Source organism: Lynx canadensis, chromosome D1 (assembly GCF_007474595.2).
Source record: "Lynx canadensis isolate LIC74 chromosome D1, mLynCan4.pri.v2, whole genome shotgun sequence".
Classification (NCBI taxonomy): Eukaryota; Metazoa; Chordata; class Mammalia; order Carnivora; family Felidae; genus Lynx; species Lynx canadensis.
The window spans coordinates 45,625,450-45,645,140 of NC_044312.2; the positions used below are offsets into that span (position 1 = coordinate 45,625,450).

General features: G+C 44.5%; 1 long non-coding RNA gene across 1 annotated transcript; it reads left to right on the plus strand.

The window, feature by feature from the left end:
- Window positions 1–13,884: 13,884 nt before the first annotated feature.
- Window positions 13,885–19,155, plus strand: LOC115525366. Its single transcript, XR_003972355.1, has 2 exons — window positions 13,885–14,139; window positions 17,629–19,155. It is a non-coding gene; the product is annotated as an uncharacterized LOC115525366 (long non-coding RNA).
- Window positions 19,156–19,691: the final 536 nt, after the last annotated feature.

Below are 19,691 nucleotides of genomic sequence, written 5' to 3' on the forward strand. Positions count from 1 at the left end.
TTATCTGTCGGTTGAAAGAGAAGATAAAAAGGAAGGGAAGAGCTCAAAGGGGACATTATTGGAGCAAGATCCTGGAGAAGGTCAAAGGGAGTGGAGCCAGGAGCACAGAAGAAACACACTTCTTCCTCTCAGATGATAGAGCCCCTAACAGCTTTTCCAGCTCCTCTCTCAACTGCCCTAAGACATCCTCCTTTCTAGGCCTTCTGTCTCTCTCTCTCTTATCATGCCATACTTTTTCAGGCCTTGATGGTTTTGCACATATAGTTCCTTCTACCTGGAATGCTGGTCACCTCTTTCCTATTGAATTCTGACTTACCCTTTCAGACACAACTCACAGATCACTGCCACTGGGAAATTTTCCTGATTCTTCCATTTGAGCAAGGTAAATGCTCCTCCTTTGGTATTCAGACTTGTAAGATACACAGTTACTGGTATACTTATTTATTCTGATTTCCCATCAGAGTAGGAGCACCCTGAACAGGAAGGACTGTGCCAGATTTAAAAAGATCAAACACTCAAGAAATGTTGAATGAATGAATGAATGAATGAATGAATGAATGAAAAGCCACTGGGTGCTTTAGGAGTTTGACATGGTGAAGCAAAGCATAGCCCCATGCTGGGCTGAAAAAGGATGAATGAGCTGAATATTAAGGAGAAAACAGAACTGCCCTGAGCAGTCTCTGTTGGAAAGTCAGAGATTATAGAATGATTTAGAGGCACAGTGAGAGCTGAGCTGAGGTTTGCATGCCAATGGCACCAACTAACAAACAGAAATTCACAAAATGAGGTTCATGACCTTTCTGCAAAGTGAAAAGCAACTTTCCCACAGTCAATAGCTTTATCTGGGAAATAAATTAAGAGTGATCAAATCAGATTTGTGAGACCTCAGGGACAGAGAGTCTCAGACAGCTGGGGCTTTCTAAAAGTCATAAAAATACCAACATTCTGTCCAAGTCCATGATCAAAGGCTTGCCAAACTCACTCATGAAGAAGAAAATCTACTTAACAGTATTAAGATAGTCTTTGATTCCTAATCTTTTGCTGTGCAAAAATCTGAGTTTTATTCACCAAATGGCATTAAGTGTCAATTAGAATGTTTTTAAAGTCTGTATTGTAACTGATGTGTGGCTAGTGAGAAATCACCAGATATAAATCCAATATAAGCTTGAGTGGACTTGTCTCATTTCATTCCCTTTCCTGGAACTCTGCAGTTCCATCACACAATGTTAGAGCTCTAAAGAACCTTGGAGAACATCTAGGCCAATAGACTCATTTTACCAGAGGCCAGAGTGGAAGAGTGAATTTCTCAGGCCTCCCATCTCATTAGTGGTAAAAGTGAGCTGGAAACGTGACTTTTCATCATATGGTCTTCCCTTCATACCATGTCACACACACACAAAAATTATCTTCAATGTTCTTATTTCAATTAGCAAATTATTCGGTATAGTTCAAAAGTTTCCTGTCCAAAAGAATTAAGTTAAATAATGTTTTCATGCCCAAAATGGTAACCCCTCAATTAGGCAGAAAATACCGTTTTCTGCAACCCTTCATTTCCTTGGACAGCTTCAGAAAGAAGAAATGGCAAGTGTCCTATGAGTCTGTGACTAATGTGGGAGATGGTAGTAGATGACAGAGGACAGAAGCCTTGAATGGAAAGCCTGGGAGCATAGATTGACCATGGAGTCAAGCAGAATGGCATTCCTGACTAAGATAAAGGAGGGTATGACAATGGAACATTCAGGGGGCCCTGACTGCCAAATCTGGATTGGAATTAATTTGTTTAGAGCAGTGTTTCTCAGAACACACTCCATAGAACACTAGTTTCACACAACGTGCTCCATAAAAAAATAAGGTGGTGAAAGTTAATTCTGTTTGAAAACAAGATTGAGAAATGCTGTATAGCCCACTACACATTAGCATATGAAAAGTACCAGGTTTTCCTATGGTCAAGTTTCTTTATTTCTTATACAGTATTTTAAAAATGTAAAAACTATTCTTAGCTCAAGGACCATATTGAAACAGGCCACTACTTAATGTTTAGCTCTTAGCTGACCCTTGGCATAAAGGCCTCTTTCATGTTCCTTTTTTTTTTTTAACATAATGCTTATTAATGTCCAATTTCTGCTAAATAGGCTCTTGGACCCAATCTCAACGTGTGTATGAGGGGGTGTGTGTTCCCCACACCACTGACAATCAATGTTCTGGACACAAGCTGGATGTCCTACAATTCAACTCAATTCTGACACTATCTACACCAAGATAGCATTGGATTCCACAGAGTAAGGGCTCAGTCCTATAGGCTTGCCTCATCTCAACTTCAGATGCAAAGTGCCAGCCAGAATGTTACCTGCGTTTCTGACTGACCAGCTACAAATTAGAGGTTCCAACAACCCACTTCAATTCAGGATGCCAATAGCAAGTCCAGGTTGTTGCCTATACTTCTGACCAGCAGGCTACAGATTGGAGGTTCCCACAACCTTCTTCTTGAGTTCCATTAATCTGCTAGAATGCCTCACAGAACTCAGAAACATTTTACTTTCTAGATTACCAGTTTATTATAAAAGTATATAACTCAAGAACAGTCAAATGGAAGAGATGCACAGGACAAGGTCTGGGGAAAGAGCACAGAGCTTCCATGCCCTCTCCAAGCACACCACTCTCCCCACATCTCAATATGTCTATCAATGGAAGCTCTTCAATCCCCATCATTTCTGGGTTTGGTTACATGGAGGCTTCATACATGGGCATAATTGATTAAATCACTGGCACTTGGCGACTGATTCAAACTCCAGCTCCTCTCTCTTCCCTGGAGGTCAAAAGGGTGGAAATTGGTTGGTTCCATTGGTGACCAGCCCCCATTCTTAGGGGCTTCCCAGAAATCACCTCATTAACATAACAAAAGGTACCTTTATCTCTCCAACATTAAGGAAATTCCAAGGTTTTTATAAGCTGTGAACCAGGAACCCTGAGTAAAGACCAAATATATATTCTTCATACTTTTTGGTTATCTGAATGACCAAATGTATATTTCTTACAAATCACAGTATCACAGCTTCTAATTCTGCTGGAGACATTTTAGAAAATACAGTTTAGGAGCACCTGGGTGGCTCAATCGCTTAAGCATCTGATTCTGGATTTTGGTTCAGGTCATGATCTCACAGGTTTGTGAGTTCAAGCCCTGCTTCAGGCTCTATGCTGGATCCATGCTTGATATTCTCTCTCTCACTCTCTCTTTGCCCTTCCCCTGTTTGTGCTTGCTCTCTCTCTCTCTCTCTCAAAATAAACTTTTAAAAAAAGAAAATATAATTTAGAGAAATGGCTCTCAAACATTGAAGATGACCATCGACCAAAGCGCTGGTTAAATGCAGTAGATTTGTGGATCTGGAATCTATATTTTCAATCAAGCATTCTAAGGTGATTCTGGTACAGGTAGGCCAAGACACATTTAAGGGAAGCTAACAGTAATGGAAACATAAAGGTGATGATGACCTTGAGGTTGAAGGTCAAGAGATGACTACATACCATGAGGGCAAAAAAAGGGAGGTAGATTTTAGTTAGAGAACATTTTCAAAGCTTCTTTAGGGAAAAAACTGCCATCTCTCTTAAATAATCAAATGGAAGAATATGGTCCTGACAGGAGGAGCAGCCACAGTCCCCACACCCCTAAGATTCCCTGTGCCCTTGGGGACATCTCACCAAGCATCTGTGTCACACCACTTGAGACTGGTCACTTGAGACTAGTGGGTGTGAGCCAGAAAGGTCTTCGTCCCTTTCCTAAATACCCAGTGGTGGAGCTGAGCCAGGAGAGGCATTCATTCAGTGCTTTAGGAAAGTCTTGTAGGAAACAAAGAAGGAAGAGAGCAATATATAATTAAATAAAGTAGCTCTCAAGGTTTTACTCAGCTCAATAACAAGTTTTATTTTCCAGAGCTTGCAGGCTCCACCCCATAGAAGTTTCTAGCTTGTTTCTACAATGTGGGTGACTTCATTCCAGAGGTGTGCTGGAGCTGGGTCACTGTGTGCATCTCTTTTCAGCTCCTGTTCAGTGAGGTGTCCTCATGTTGGCAGCGTGAACTTGACCATAGTGGGAATATTTACACCACAGAAATCAGCAAACATCAGGACATTCTTCTTTATTTCTGAGAGCTGGTTGTTAAACAGTTACCAGCACATCCCTGCTTCAAATCCACTACCCAGAATGCATAATAGCTCCACGGATAAAAGTGCAGGCTATGTGCTATGTGTTTTAGAAGACCTGGTTTTGAATCCTATGACCATCCCTTATAGCTATGAAACTCTTAATCTTTTAGAGTCTCAGTATACCTCCTGTAAAAATGGAGATAACTCCTTCCACATTAGGGCTGAGAGTTTTGAAGCAAGTACTATACAAAGAAATTTAGCCCAAAGCCTGGCACGTGGTAAGTACCCACAGGTGAGTCTAGACATCATAAGGACTTAAAAGTAGAACAAAGAAAGGCCCCAAGAAAGACAGGAATTCTCTATCCCTCCTGTGTAAGCTCTTTACTTTCCTGCCTCTTCCATGAAAGACTGACAGTGAGAATATCCTCAAAGAGAGTTCTCTACACACAAGACCTTTTCCTACCGATTAAATTGACTAATCCTATCAGGATGTGACCTCACAAAGTCCAGCTATCACAAGACACACATATACATTTGAGGTATGTTTTATTAAAGAACCTCCAAACCCATAATAATGCCATGTCTAGAGCACTTACTACTTTCTTCACCAGGTGCAGGTCTCAAGGACAAACACTGTGTCTGGGTTTTCTGCATACACTGAACACTGATTTCTTGAAGGGCTGATATGGCAATTAGCAAGAATGTAAAATTTTCATTAATCTTGAGATAGATTTCACTACTCTGCCTTAGTGGGTAAGAGCATTCTGCATGTGGTCAAGCTGTTCCCAGGTGTCTGATGATGCTCTGGGGCCTCTATGTCCTCCTCATAAACACAGTTCTCCCTTCCTGATACAGTAGCTAGAGACGAAGAAAATTACAATGACACAGTATGAACCAAGGGACAGCTCAGAGACACTGGCGGGGTTTGGACTAAAGCCCTGAAATTCTATCGTTTTCCTGTTATTTGCCCCTCCTAAGAGTTAAGAAGATTTACAGTGGATTGTGAGGCACCTTTCTACAATCCAAATTGATTAAGGTTTCAAAACCCAGATCTTACTTATCTGCCTCTCCTCTGGCCACAATTGGGTGAAAGCAGAGCTAGGAGACCCGCAGTTTCCCTCCCTTCTGTCCTTTCCAATCTCTTTGAAAGATCCCCACTGTCTTCCATGATTCCCCAAAGGGGGCAGGTTTTTTTGTTCCATAAGACTTTAATTGATTTAGAACAGAAATTAGTATGTAACCCACAGTCCCAGATATGTGAGCAGTGAGACAGATCAACATGTCACTTATTTCATTAGCTACAATTTAATTACAAGCAGAAATTCTTTCCAGTTGTGTTTCCAATAGCCTTTGATGTTTAGAGTATAAGGACAACTTCATTTGGATGCAGAAAAGTTTTCAGAAAGAACTTCTACAAAATCAAGCTTGGGAAATTCAAGTGTCTGCAAGAGACAACTTCAAAAGTATGAGTATCCCAATCCTTAACATCCAACTTTTATTCACTATATATCTAGTAAAGGCCTTCTATCCCTGTGGCATGATGCTGGAAGTACAGGACAAAGGAGACCCCTGTCCCATGAGGGAGCATGCATGCCAATGAAAGACCAAACCTGAGACATGGCTGACACTAATAAAGACGTGATGATAAATGTAGGTAAACATCATGAAAGACAAGTGCAAGGAGCTACTAGGGGAAGTGTTGTAGCTGTGCAGGAGTTAGGGATGGTCCTCTGAGGAAGGGACATTTAGGTCGAGATTTAGAAGCTGAGAAGTGGGCATGGGATAGCATAGGGACAATTTTAGAATAAAGGACTACCAAGACGGAAGTCCTGAGGGAAAAAGGAGCAAACCAAAAAACTGAAAGGTCAGTGAAGCACAGTGAGGGCAGACAGGCAGTGCCATGGAATGGTCAAGTTAAGGATTTTGGTCATTATCTGAAGAACAAAGAGAAGCCATGAAAGGGTCTTCGGGAAGGAGTGGCATAATCAGCTTTGTGTTGTTTAATGATCCTTCTGGCTATCATGTGGTGAATGCGCTGGAGGGTGGCAGGAGAGGTTCTGGGAGGCCAGCTAGGAGGCACTGCTGTAGTCCAGGAAAGTACTATCAATGTGCTCTCAAACCAGAACATTGGAGATGCAGCCCACATGAAGGAAAATTCTATTCAACTAGAGCTTCCAGATCTACTAAGAGGTGGGAAGGAGGTGAACACTGTCCCTCAGACCAGAGACAAGTGACCACGATTTCTCGAGTGCGAGCCTCAGTGTCCACAGAGACCCCCTGGCGGGGCCTGGGTCACTGGCTGCAAGCCGTCCTGTGTCATTTCTACTGGGACAAATACTCAGCTACACTACATGGCAACCCAAACATAGCTCAGCCTTTAACTGAGTGAAGAGACACCAGGCAGAGGAGGAAGAGACACAGGAGAGGCAGGACTTAGGGTCAGACATGGAGCAGAAGCTATTTAGTGGCATTGTGACCTTACACCTGTTGCTTAACCTCCTGTGTCGTTTCTTCATCTCACTGCAACATGAGGCTGATACAGAGGTCCCACGGAAGTTTGTGGGGGTTCATATAAAGTAAATGGTTTATATGTATAAAGCAGTATTTAGAACAGAACCTGCCCCAAAAGTCTTAATGAATGGCAGTTGTCGGTTTTCTTATCTGGTTGACCCCATGCAATGTGGACCGGGCCCATGTTTGAATCCCACCTCTGCCACTTAGGCTTTGTGACTTTGGGCAAGTTAATAAAGTTCTCTAGGTCTCAGCTTCCATATATGTTAAAATGGGGGTGAGAAAACCTACCCAAAAAGGTGGTCGTGGAGATCAAAAGCATCAATGCTAGTCACTTTGATTTCTACCCGGGCTTCTTCACCGGGAGCAGCCTTCTCCCAAGGCCAGAGCGAGCACTGCAAGGTGGTGGGTAGAGGGAACTGAAGGGAGACAACTCTTAGTGCAGATGGGAGGACTTCAGGGCATCCAGGTAACACTCTCACTCCAAACACTCTCACTCCATACCTGCATCTCTGCACAAAGGGGCTGAGAAATATTCAGGGTGAAGCTGAATCTGCCAGATGTCCCTGGGGGCAGACTCTAATTAGCATTTAAAGAGATGCTAGGAATGGATATCCCTGATAAGGTAAAACCCTTCAGCTTGGAACCCACTGCGCTAAAAATGTGTATCCTGCTCTCTGGGCAACAAAGGAAACCTCCACAAGTCCTTTTCCTGTTTTTCAATTGAGGAAGGGTGGTTTGTGCTTTTTCTGCCAGCTCCAAACCATCAGCGTCCAGCGAGCTTGCTCTGGGTGGTGCACTTTTTTTCCCTTATTCAACACAGTCATGAGCATGGACTGAGAGCCAGACACCTCACTATGGGATGCATTGGCAAGGAGAGGGGCTTGGTGTGTGCCTTGAGGTGCTCACAGTCAGTCAGGGCAAGGACAACAGCTGAAATGTGGGGAAAGGCCTACCATAAGGGCCAGGACACTGAGCAGCACACAGAGACTTTACAGAGGGAACATCTGAGCCATGTTTTGTACTGTGAGTAGAAGGAAAAGCAAAATAGGCACTCTGAACTGGGCAATGTATGAACACCATCCTGAGGCGGGAAGAAAGGTCGTGCAAGTGGAGGAAAGCAGCAGCACAAGCAGAAGTGGAGGGGATCTCAACCCCTGAGCTGAGCCACAAAACATCTTGTGAAATAATAAGAAATATGTATGCTTGTCTCTGCCCCTGGTTCCCAGCACAGAACTCCTGAAACCCTTGTAAATTTCTAAGTGACAGGAGGACCAGAAGCATCTCTTGTTCGATGAGACGACTCTGGGTGGGCTCCTAGATGGCTCCAAGATGGGGGCTGGTCACCAGAAAGACCAGACCATGGTTAGAAGTTTGGAATTTTCAGACCCAACTCTCATCCTCCAGAGAGAGAAAGGGGACTAGAAACAGAGCTCATAATTGATCATGTCGACGTGAGGAAGCGTCCATAAAACTCCAATAGTGTAGGGTTTGGAGAGCCTCCAGGTTGGCAACACATCCAAACTGGGAGATGATGCATCCCAATCCCCAATCCCCTATGCATGTCTTCCATCTGGATGTTTATCTGTGTCCTTTACCATATCTTTTAATAAACTGGTAAACAGGTTTCCCTGAGTTCTAAGAGCCATCTAGCAAATTAATTGAACCCAGGGAAGAATTGTTGGAACATCCGACCTATAGTTGGTTGGTCAGAAGCACAAGTGATAACCTGAGTTTGCAAATGGCATCTGAAGTGTTTGTGTTGGGGGGGGGGGAGGGGTGGAAGGGGACAACGTGTGGGACTGAGCCCTTAACCTGCGGGAACTGATGCTATCTCTGGGAAGATAGTGTCAGAATTTAGTTAAATTTTAGGGCACTCAGCTGGTGCTGAATAGAATTGCTTGTTGTAGTGAAAGACCCCCATGCGTTTAGTGACCAGAAGTGTCAGAAGTGAAGCATGCTTCCAAAAACCATAAAATACCTAGGAATAAAGCTAACCAAAGAGGTGAAAAATCTATACATGGAAAACTGTAGAAAGCTTATGAAAGAAATTGAAGAAGACACACAAAAAATGGAAAAATATTCCATGCTCCTGGATTAGAAGAACAGATATTGTTAAAATGTCGATACTACCCAAAGCAATCTACATATTCAATGAAATCCCTATAAAATAACAAAAACATTCTTCACAGAGCTAGAAAAAACAATCCTAGAAAATTGTATGGAATCAGAAAAAGCCCTGAATAGCCAAAGCAATCCTGAAAAATAAAACCAAAGCTGGAAGCACCACAATTCTGGGCTTCAAGCTATATTACAAAGCTGTAATCATCAAGACAGTATGGTACTGGCACAAAAACAGACACTCAGATCAATGGAACAGAATAGGGAACCCAGAAATGGACCCACCAATGTATGGCCAACTAATCTTTGACAAGCAGGGAAGAATATCCAATGGAATAAAGACAGTCTCTTCAGCAAATGGTGTTGGAAAACTGGACAGCAACATGCAGAAAAATGAACCTGGACCACTTTCTTACACCATATACAAAAATAAACTCAATGAAAGATCTCAATGTAGGACAGGAAGCCATCAAATTCCTCGAGGAGAAAGCAGGCAAAAAACCTCTTTGATATTGCCCACAGCAATTTCTTACTCAACACGTCTCCAGAGGCAAGGGAAACAAAAGCAAAAATGAACTACTGGGAACTCATCAAAATAAAAAGTTTCTGCACAGTGAAGGAAACAATCGGCAAAACTAAAAGGCAACCGACAGAATGGGAGAAGATTTGCAAATGACATATCAGATAAAGGGTTAGTATCCAAAATCTACAAAGAATTCATCAAAGTCAACACCCAAAAAACAAGGAATCCAGTGAAGAGATGGGCACAAGACATGAATAGACACTTCTCCAAAGAAGACATCTAGATGGCCAACCGACACATGAAAAAAATGCTCAACATCACTCATCATCAGGGAAATACAAATCAAAACCACAATGAGATACCACCTTACACCTGTCAGAATGGCTAACATTAACAACTCAGGCAACAACAGATGTTGGCGAGCATGCGGAGAAAGAGGTTCTCTTTTGCATTGTTGGTGGGAACGCAAGCTGGTGCAGCCACTCTGGGAAACAGTATGGAGGTTTCTCAAAAAACTAAAAATAGAACTACCCTACGACCCAGCAGTTGCACTACTAGGCATTTATCCAAGGGCTACAGGTGTGCTGTTTCGAAGGGACACATGCACCCCCATGTTTATAGCAGCACTATCGACAATAGCCAAAGTATGGAAAGAGCCCAAATGTCTATCGACTGATGAATGGATAAAGAAGGTGTGGTACATATATACAATGGAGTATTACTCGGCAATCAAAAAGAATGAAATCTTGCCATTTGCAACTATGTAGGTGGAACTAGAGGGTATTATGCTAAGCAAAATTAGTCATAGAAAGACAAATATATGTCTTCACCCATATGTGGAATTCAAGATAAAAAACAGATGAACATAAGGGAAGGAAGCAAAAATAATATAAAAACAGGGAGGGGACAAAAGATAAGAGACTCTTAAACAAAGAGAAAAAACTTGAAGGTTGCTGGAGGGGTCGTGAGTCAGGGGATGAGCTAGATGGGCAATGGGCATTAAGGAGGACACTTGCTGGGATGAGAACTGGGTGTTATACATAGGGGATAAATCACTGGATTTTACCCTTGAAATCATCATTGCACAATGTGCTAACTTGGATGTAAATTATAAATAAATAAAAACATAAATAAATAAATAAATAATAAATAAATAAATAAATGTATGCTTGTGACCTAGTAAAGGAGGATAAACATAGAAGATAAACATACAGTAGGGAAAATGGGGTTTCTCCCTACATAGAAAGGGAGAAACTTTTCTACTATACATCCCTAAGAAGAAAAGCCAGACTGACAGAATGAAGATTGAAGGCTTAAACACTATCCAATATTGGAAACAATCTAAATGTTTAGTATTAGGATAATGATTGAATGAATAACAATGAAACCACTCAATGGACTATTCCTCAGCTATTAAAATTTTACAAATAATAATAAAATACCCATAACATATTACTAAAAAGATATAAAGTAATGAAAATACTATCTAAAAAAACAAAAAATAATTAAAGACTGAGCCAAAAATAATTGGAAAATGGTTATTTTGGTAAATGGTAATGAACTAGAAGTGATTTTTAATTTTATTCATTCATTCATTCATTCATTCATTTATTAATTTATTCATTTACAGAGAGCACAAGCAGGTGAGGGCCAGAGAGAGAGGGAGAGAGAGAATTCCAAGGAGGCTCCACACTGTCAGTACAGAACACGATGCAGGGCTCAAACTCATGAACAATGAAATCATGACCCGAGCCAAAGGACGCTTAAGTGACTGAACCACACAGGTGTCTCAAACTAGAAGCGATTTTTAAAACTTTTAATTAGTTTTTTCAAAGTCTTTAATTAGTACGTTGTACCTTTATACTACTAAGGTATGCACAACATATATACGTAAATATTTATCTGCCTATGGAAATTAGGTTTCTCACTTCACCCTCTTTTGCTGGAAATAGCAAGCTAGCCATGTTTCAGGTCAGTTAATAGGCAATCTGTGCACATCAACTTGTGTGCCCAAAACTGTGCAACATACTGTGGGAGATAGAAAATAAAAATTAGGAGACACAGACCTGAGTTCACAATTCTTAGAGAAGCAAGACTAGCCTAAGTGCAGATTCTGGCGAATGGCAGGTCCTCATTACCCCCTGCATGAATGAGTGCATGAATGGATGGCTACAGGTCCATGCCAACTACACATATGTAGGCAGGAGTGTCTGTAATCACCTCAGCAGCATCCTGATCCCAGCCACTCAGGGGAAATGCTCAGAACTAGCGCTAGAATCTCTTCTTAGTGTGGTTCTCAGAACTAGCACTAGAATGCCTTTCTAGTGTGGTTCTGGGTCAGTTCTGCCATGGAGAAACTCTTGAAGGGCTCTGGAAGACTGAAGAGACAGAGAAGTCAATATTCCCCAGGGGCAATTATTTGCAGGAACGGGGGCATTTGGCAGGAGGCAGTGTTTGGGGGATCACCCCGAGAATCATCCTTTTCCACAATGAAAGCCTGAATCACCAACCATTGGCAGCCTTCTGGGAATTATTCCCCTTGGAGACACAGCTGAGGTCAGGGGCAGCTTCCCTGAGAGGGCTGTACTCATGGTTTCCTGAAAACAGAAACTCCATCTTCCAGCAGCCCCAGAAATGGCTAATTCCCTGTGTGAAACCTCTCCCTATTTGGAATACCTAGAGTGGCTTCTGTTCTGACACAATCATGACTAATACAGATGACATAGAGTGAAATGCAAGACTGAATGGATCCTGATATTCCATAAGCTCTCAGAATCCTTCAATCCTTCCTTCCCTCATTCAAGTTGCTTTCTGTATAGCATCTGCCTCTTTATCATCAGGGGACCTGAGAAAATCATGTCATGTGCTTTTTTAAAGCAACTGCTAGTAAATATTGATTCTCCCCAGGAGGATCTCACTTGAGCAATTAGTTTGGTTTCTTGGCAGTGGTGGCGACCTTCCTGAAATAAGCCTGAGGTAAATCCTTGCCAAGTCAGAGACCTCTCAAACCCAGGCCACCCATTTCCTGAGAACCCTATACCCAGAGACCATGGAAGAGCAGAGCAAAGCCCACTCCAGTCTGGCAAATTCACTCAAGGCCAAGGACAGGTTTGCCCATCTCATTCAGACTCACTGTCCACATATTCAATACACACATGTCAACCTTCTACTCTGTGCTGGGCACTGGGTGGGTGACTGACACACAAGGACAGCAAGGCATGGGTCCCGCCCCCCATAGCAACAAATGCTAAAACTGAAATTGTAGAAGGATGCTTCTTTTGGAGTCAAATAGTGTTTCCAACCTAAGTGCTATTATAAAAATAAAGACTAAGAGGCTGAAGATTGAGCACTGAGTGGAAGTCATTTTACTCCCAGGGAGGAGCAGACAGCTGAGGCCCTGGAAGACGAGGCTTGGGAAAAAGAAAATGGAGTTTGTCTTTTAAAGCTGAAAAATGGCTGCAACTCTGTCTCATTTAGGAAAACAAGCCTCCAAATGCCACTGCCTGGCTGGTGACATTGAGGCTTCACGCTTAGGTACACGCAAGTGCCAGGATGGCTGCACAGATTTGTGCTGCATACAGGACACACCTGCCCTAGGACCATGGCTTCTGGCTGCCTCTGCTCCTTACCCTGCATTGTCTAATTTTGTATTATGGCTCCCACTTGTCATTTTAGCAGAAGTCAGGTCCATACCAGTGGCAGCAGATGACATGGCAGGGTTCATGAACAGGGTGACCATATAATTTATCATCTCAACCAGGACACTATTTAGAGTAGAAGAGTGAAGCTAATAATTATAATAGGACATCACAACAGCTTTAGCTGGGACTGCCCCAAGGAAGGCAGGAATTGGCTAGAAAAAGAATCAGGACTAAAGCACAGAGAATACTGCATGCAAAGGAACAGTGACGTAAAAGAGCCTTTAAGGACACAGAGAAATAATGAATGATTCTGTTTGTCCAGAGAGAAGGGGGGGAGGAACACAAATAGGGCAGCTAAGACCTCGTTCCTTCCACTCAGCACTGCCTGGAGGAAGTCACCCATGGCTCAGCTGTGTCCGCCATGTATCCCAACCACAGTAAATGGGTCGATAGCAGGCACATGTTCCAAGGTGGACCAACAAAGACCTTCCTGGACACTTTTCTCCCAGATCTATTTTTAAAATCTTCATTCACCTGGGGTTGCTAACTGGGTAGCGTGTGAGTGGAAGCTGTTAGAACCATCTTGCCATAGTGTAGAGAAAGCTTGTCAGCGACTTGCAGCCAAGGTTAAAGACACTGAGAGAGACAGATAGAGAAAAGGAAACAGAAAGAGCACCCAGAATACACAGCTTAACATTCTGGATTGAGCCATGCCTGAAATTTGAATTTTACATGTCTTGTACAGTCCAGTTATATAAATAAATAATTTTGTTTTCTTGAATTCTATGGGCTTTTTTGTCCTAATACAGTGAATCTAGGATACAACCGGGCCATCCAAATAAGTATGTCCAAAATGTGTCTGTTGTTCAAGAGACAAGTCATGAGGCACCGATAAATTTGGAAATATCACCACAGGAACTGAAACCTCAGAAGTGACTGTCATTGTCAATTGGGGACACATGGGAATAAAGGGAAGTGGACTAATGTCAGAGCCCTGGGGAGAGTAGTGAAGGGGAACCCAGCCGACAAGACTGAGAAGGAGCCATAGAAGGAAAGCAAGGAGAGAGTCTAAGCCAGAAGCTGAAGGATGAAAACACAAAGAAGAGGGACTGCTCCTCAGGGCCCCATGTCACAGAAAAGTGAAAGGGATGGTCTCCTTACGGGACAACTGGAAACACACACACACCCGCACAAGGCTATAAGGTAGAGTAAAGTAATTTCTATAGGAGGGGTCAAAGTGTAACTGAAGGTCAAAGGCCAGATCCTATGACCATTTCTGCTTTCATCTTATTTGTAACAGTTGCCCATCCTTGACTATCTCTTCTCTCACTTTCGGCGCTACTATCTCCCTCCCCTCCACTGGCTTCTGGTTCCTTTCCTTCTTGGGGTTCTTTAGAGCTTCCTCATTCCCTAACCAACCTTGTCAGGATCCAAGACTCTCTTCTATCCTTGCCACACACTCTTCTTGGGGCCCAGCAGCACCCATGACTGTTAAGCCCCTACTGTAATCCCAGCATCCCCAAACCCACACCTCCAGCATGGGAGCTGATGTGGCTGTGCAGTCCGGAAAGGGCATCCTCTCTGAATAGACCTCAGGTATGTCCATCAAGAATTAAGAACAAAGAAGTCCCCTGATGGGAGAGCCAGGGCCCACCAGAGATAACACCTACAGACGTGTAGGTTGAGCACTGCATAAAAAAATGCCCAGCTGGGGGCGCCTGGGTGGCGCAGTCGGTTAAGCGTCCGACTTCAGCCAGGTCACGATCTCGCGGTCCGTGAGTTCGAGCCCCGCGTCAGGCTCTGGGCTGATGGCTCAGAGCCTGGAGCCTGTTTCCGATTCTGTGTCTCCCTCTCTCTCTGCCCCTCCCCCGTTCATGCTCTGTCTCTCTCTGTCCCAAAAATAAATAAACGTTGAAAAAAAAAAATTAAAAAAAAAAAAATGCCCAGCTGAAACTCAGTTGAGGAGCTGAAATTCAGCCTGTACTCCCTTCTCTGAGCTGCTCTCTCTAGCATGAGACTACATGCACATTGGAGAAGGGCTTCATGTCTTCATTAGTCCAGAGGCACCTCCAGGTTGCCAAAGTCACACACCAGCGAGGCTGCAAACACCCAGAGGGAAGCCCTTTTCTAATGTGTACAAAGATGGAGTACGTAGCCATAGAGGCTCAGGGGACACAAGAGGCAATGACTAAGGGAGATCCTCCCAGAGAACAGAACGGGGGGCTGACAGATGAGACAACCCAGGAATCTACACCTCTACGAAGGTAAGGAGTCTTCAGAAACTCTGTCCTGGAAGATCGCTCATCGTGTCAGGCCTGTGACTGTGCCACATCTCCCATTCTCTCCTTCCTACAGTGTTTATAGTGGTTCTCCTGCTGCTACTCCACCACTGCACACTGAACATGGGGGTGGGGGGAGGTGCAGAGGGGACGTGGCCCTCTAGTGTTTGCACCACTAGACACTAGGGATGTGCGTGCACTGCCCATCATCCAGAGATCCCGCAGTTCAAGCTGGTTGAGGTTTCAGGGTTGTTCCCCTTGGGAGGGGCAAGTGTGTTCTCTGTAAAGGAACAAAGGTGTTTTTGGTAACCAAATGGTGCAGTGGCTGGTGGCAGTTGCTGGCTAGATGATGACACTTCTCAGCCTCCCTTCCACTTACATGTACCCATTTGATCAAATGTCATTCAGTAATGTGTAAACAAAAGTTGCTGAGTAGGACTTAAAAAAAAAGATAAGACAGTTGCAGTCGTAGGCATTTTGTCTGGTTTTATCTTTCATCCTTTCTCCTACTTCCTGCCTAGAATGCAAAGACGATGACTGGCACTCTAGCAGCTATATTTGACTAGGAGGCAATTCTAAGATAGCACATACTAAAATGGTGAAGCAGGAAGACAGAAGGGTTCTTTGCTCCCCAAAGACACTATGGAATCAACACACCCGTCCTTTAATATTAAGTACAACAAACTTTCATCTTGTTTAAGCCACTGTTTCTCCTGGTTTTTGACAATACAAGTAACAAATACACTAACAATATACAGAAGACTCCCAGATTCATAGTTGTGATCTCTTCCATTAATTACAAAGCTGCCCTCTAGCTGTCTCAAATTCAAAGTTCTCAAAATCAAATTTATTATCACTGTATCCAACCTCATCCCCCATTGAGTTTGTTCCTCAGCTTGGGGTGTGTGGGGATGAGGAATAGAAGAGCTGGCAAGCAATGAGCCCTGGGACCCAGGAAGAGGGACATGCACAGGACTGGCTGCCTGAGAATTCAGGGAGGAAGGGCTTCCAGCCATACAGCAGGAACCTTCCTGGGCTAAGATCCCACTATAGACTCACTGCAGGCTCCGTTTGCTCCAGACTAAAGGTCTGAGGGTATATATGTCTATCATGAGTGGGGAAGGAGGGAATGAAAACCCAGTCTCAAGAGGCTCTGGGTGGTTTTTGTGGGAGTGGAAAAAGTATGGACCAGTTACTACTATTGGAAATGTCTAGTAATAGCTGACGAAGAAACAACCTTGGAAGAAATACGAAGAAAACCTATCTATCATGTAACACAGACATCAGACAAGAAATGGCCATGTTTTCAGGTTTGTTGGGCCTGAGGAAGGGCAAGGGCATATGGGCCGTGTGTGTAAGTTTGTGCAGTGCAGGACCCACAGTTATTTTAAATGGAGGTGGTAAGCAGAAAGGGGAAGCAAGCTAGGGCTGCCTTTCCCGGAACAGAGTATCTAACATGTTGGAGGGGGTGACAATTTATGAAGTATCTTCCTATCTATGCACCCATGTGGGTCCCACTAAAGCTTGTGAGGTCAGGAGTAAAATTGCTCTTGCTTTTTCAAGAGGAGACTGAGGCACAGAGAGGCAAAATCCCATTAAAAGGAATGCCCTTCATGGAGGTGTCACAATGCCAAGCCACAGGAGAGCCATGGGAATGCTGGTACTCTTGAAGGGAGAGGAGATAACAGAGTTACTGAGTTTAGTGTCCATCCATCAGAGGCTCTGGTGTCCCAGATGTGCACTTACCTGGCCATCCACTCCATCGCTGTTCACTGGCTTAGTCTCAAACCTGGATTCGGGCTCTCTTGCACAGCAGGCCCGCTGACCCTGGCTGTGTGACGGGGGGAGACAAGGTGAGAGGCTTGCGTGACCACAAGATGCTCTCACAGGAGAAAACTGGCACAAGTGGGGAGTGAGCGGAGGAGGGGGCATGAGGGATGAGACACTGGGCAGAATTTAGGTAAATCGTGAATACATTCCAAGCTTTCATTCTTTTACATTTAGGCTCCACCTGATTGAACTGCAGAGCCCCAGAGATTATGCTCTAAATGCCTTCTAAAATTGGCCCACACAGCCCTGCATGTAGTTTCTGCAACATCCTGCACACGTGAACAGCTGCACCGCACCTGGCCCAGCTGGGAGCGAGAGGGAGTACAGGCCTGGGTGGCCCCGGACAGGCAACTCACCCTTCTGGGTCTCCACTTATTCCAAGTAAAATTAGCAGGAAAGAGAAACTGCTCTCTTGGGGACTTGGGGCGGATGTGCAAGCATGTGTGGGCACGCAGTCCAGCCTGGCACAGGATGACATTGATGGCGTGGGGCCGGGCCTGGGAGCTTCTGACCAGGTACCCACGCTCCTTGTTCTCTCAGCTTCCACACCGAGCTCATGAGCTCCTTTTCTCTTCCCTTCCAGATCGGCCTCTCTTCCCATGCCAGTCTAAGAAAAGTGGAATTCTAAAGAGGTTTACAGGTTTGCAAGAGGCCTCAGCATCTGTCAGTGGAGAAGCCAGAAATCAGACCCTGGACCCCCAGCCATGGATCCGATCACTTCTTCCTTCCTTCTTTCCACACTTCTTGTATATACCTTCTGCATATCAGTCACACAGCAATAACCTGGATGGGGCGCCTGCTGGAGGTACTGAGAAAGGGAAGTCACCGGTCACCAGGTGGTCACACGGTGACAGTGACAATGTTACGACTAACTAACCAGTCAGCTCCAGGGAGGCAGAAGAGGGTCTGTGCTGGGTTCTGCCCAGGAGAACTGGGAACCACTCTGTGCTTGCCCGGCACTCATCACAGTGGGAGAGTGAGCCATGGTTTGCAGCCCAGTCCTGATGCTGGCCTCGGAAGGGGCCATCCCCATGGGCCTCACTCTGTGCCTCTGGACTCCAGCTTCCCCATCCCCCCATCCCTGGCGTGTCCCCAGACATCCAGGAGGCCCCGGCTTCGATTCTTTCCCAGAACCTTTGCTGCAGGGGCTCAGAACCCAGGAAGCCTCCCTGTACCACTGGGCCCTGGGGTGCGGGGGATTCAGGGATTGGGTATTAAGCTGAGAAGTGCACACTTGCTTCCCTTTTAGTCTTAGCTACTGGATAGGGCTGCTCGGGTCTCTGGGAGAGTTTTATTCCCTTCCCTCCATGTCATTCATGAGTTTTCTTTCTAATTTTGTTTTTAACAAAATATGTAGGTTATTTTTCTCAGCTCTAATCTGTTCCCATCAAAGCTGTTGAAAATATATATATATATTTTTTTATTCCGTTATGGTAAATGTCATGAGGTGAAAATGTCATCTCAACAGCTGGCCCCAGAGTTCCTCTTAAGGCAAGAACTATTCTTGTTTGGGGAAAATACTTTGACAAGCACCTTGGGGAAGAAGATGAGACTGACAGAAACCACTGGCTGAATGGACCTACAAGAAAACGATGAGAATTTGCTCACTCTGGAAAAGAAGGGGCGGAGTATAAAGCCAAGGGAAGGGGACTGGATGGAGAGAAAGCAGGAGAATTAAGAGTAAGCCTAGGTCTAGACAGTGAAATTCCTCACAGCAGGGTGGAGTCCAGATCCCAACCCCAGAGATGGTTTTGTGCCAGGAAATTGCAAGAACAGGGATGCCTAACATTCAACTCAAAAGTGTTTCATTGCTGTGGTGTAAACCCATCCATCTCCCCAAAGAACTTCGGCAAACTGTGTCACATTCATGCACCTTTGAGCGGGATATTTTTTAAGAACTAGTTTCTTGTCTAAATCATGTCATGGAGAATGAAGTGTTTGTGAGATGCACTGCCCTTACTCCCTGGAAACCTGCAAAAATCTTTGGCTTAACTCTGGACTTCTGCAAAAGAGTTGTGGTTTGAGGAGGCCCAAGTTGACGTGCTATTTCACATAAACGCTAAACAATTAAACAAGTGACTGAGGGCACTGAGCCAAGAATCTAACTGGATGTAACTGTGTACAGCAGTATCAATACCCCATGCTTGCAAAGTGCTTTATTCTCAAGCATCGTCTCCTCTCACCTCACACCACCTCTAGGGGGCAGTTTAGGCAGAGTGGCTGGTCCTTATTTTAGAGGTGCAAAAGAGATGCCTCCTTTTCAGGCCCTTTCTGGCAGGGCCTTTCCCAGGGAGCTAGTAACCCTCCTACTGGGCTCCCCAGGAGTTGGAACCAGTAGGCTTGCTGAGCTATGGAAATTATAAGACCTGGAAGACCAGTATCGTTAGAAGGTACAGGGGTGGAGAGGGGGCTTTGTTCAGCTTGGAGTTTGGAAACAGTGTGTCCAGTGCTTCTGTGGTTTACCAAGATGCATTCTGGTGTAGCGCTCACTGGCTCAGGCATCCCCAGTGAGCAGTGGGTCCTGATGTCGGCCCCCAGCTCCTCATAGAGGGCTCAGGAGAGCCTCCACATTCCTGAAGCCTGAACCGTGCTCCTGAGACCCACCTCATTCCCACTTCTCAGCAAGCCCCAAGTTCTGCTAATGAC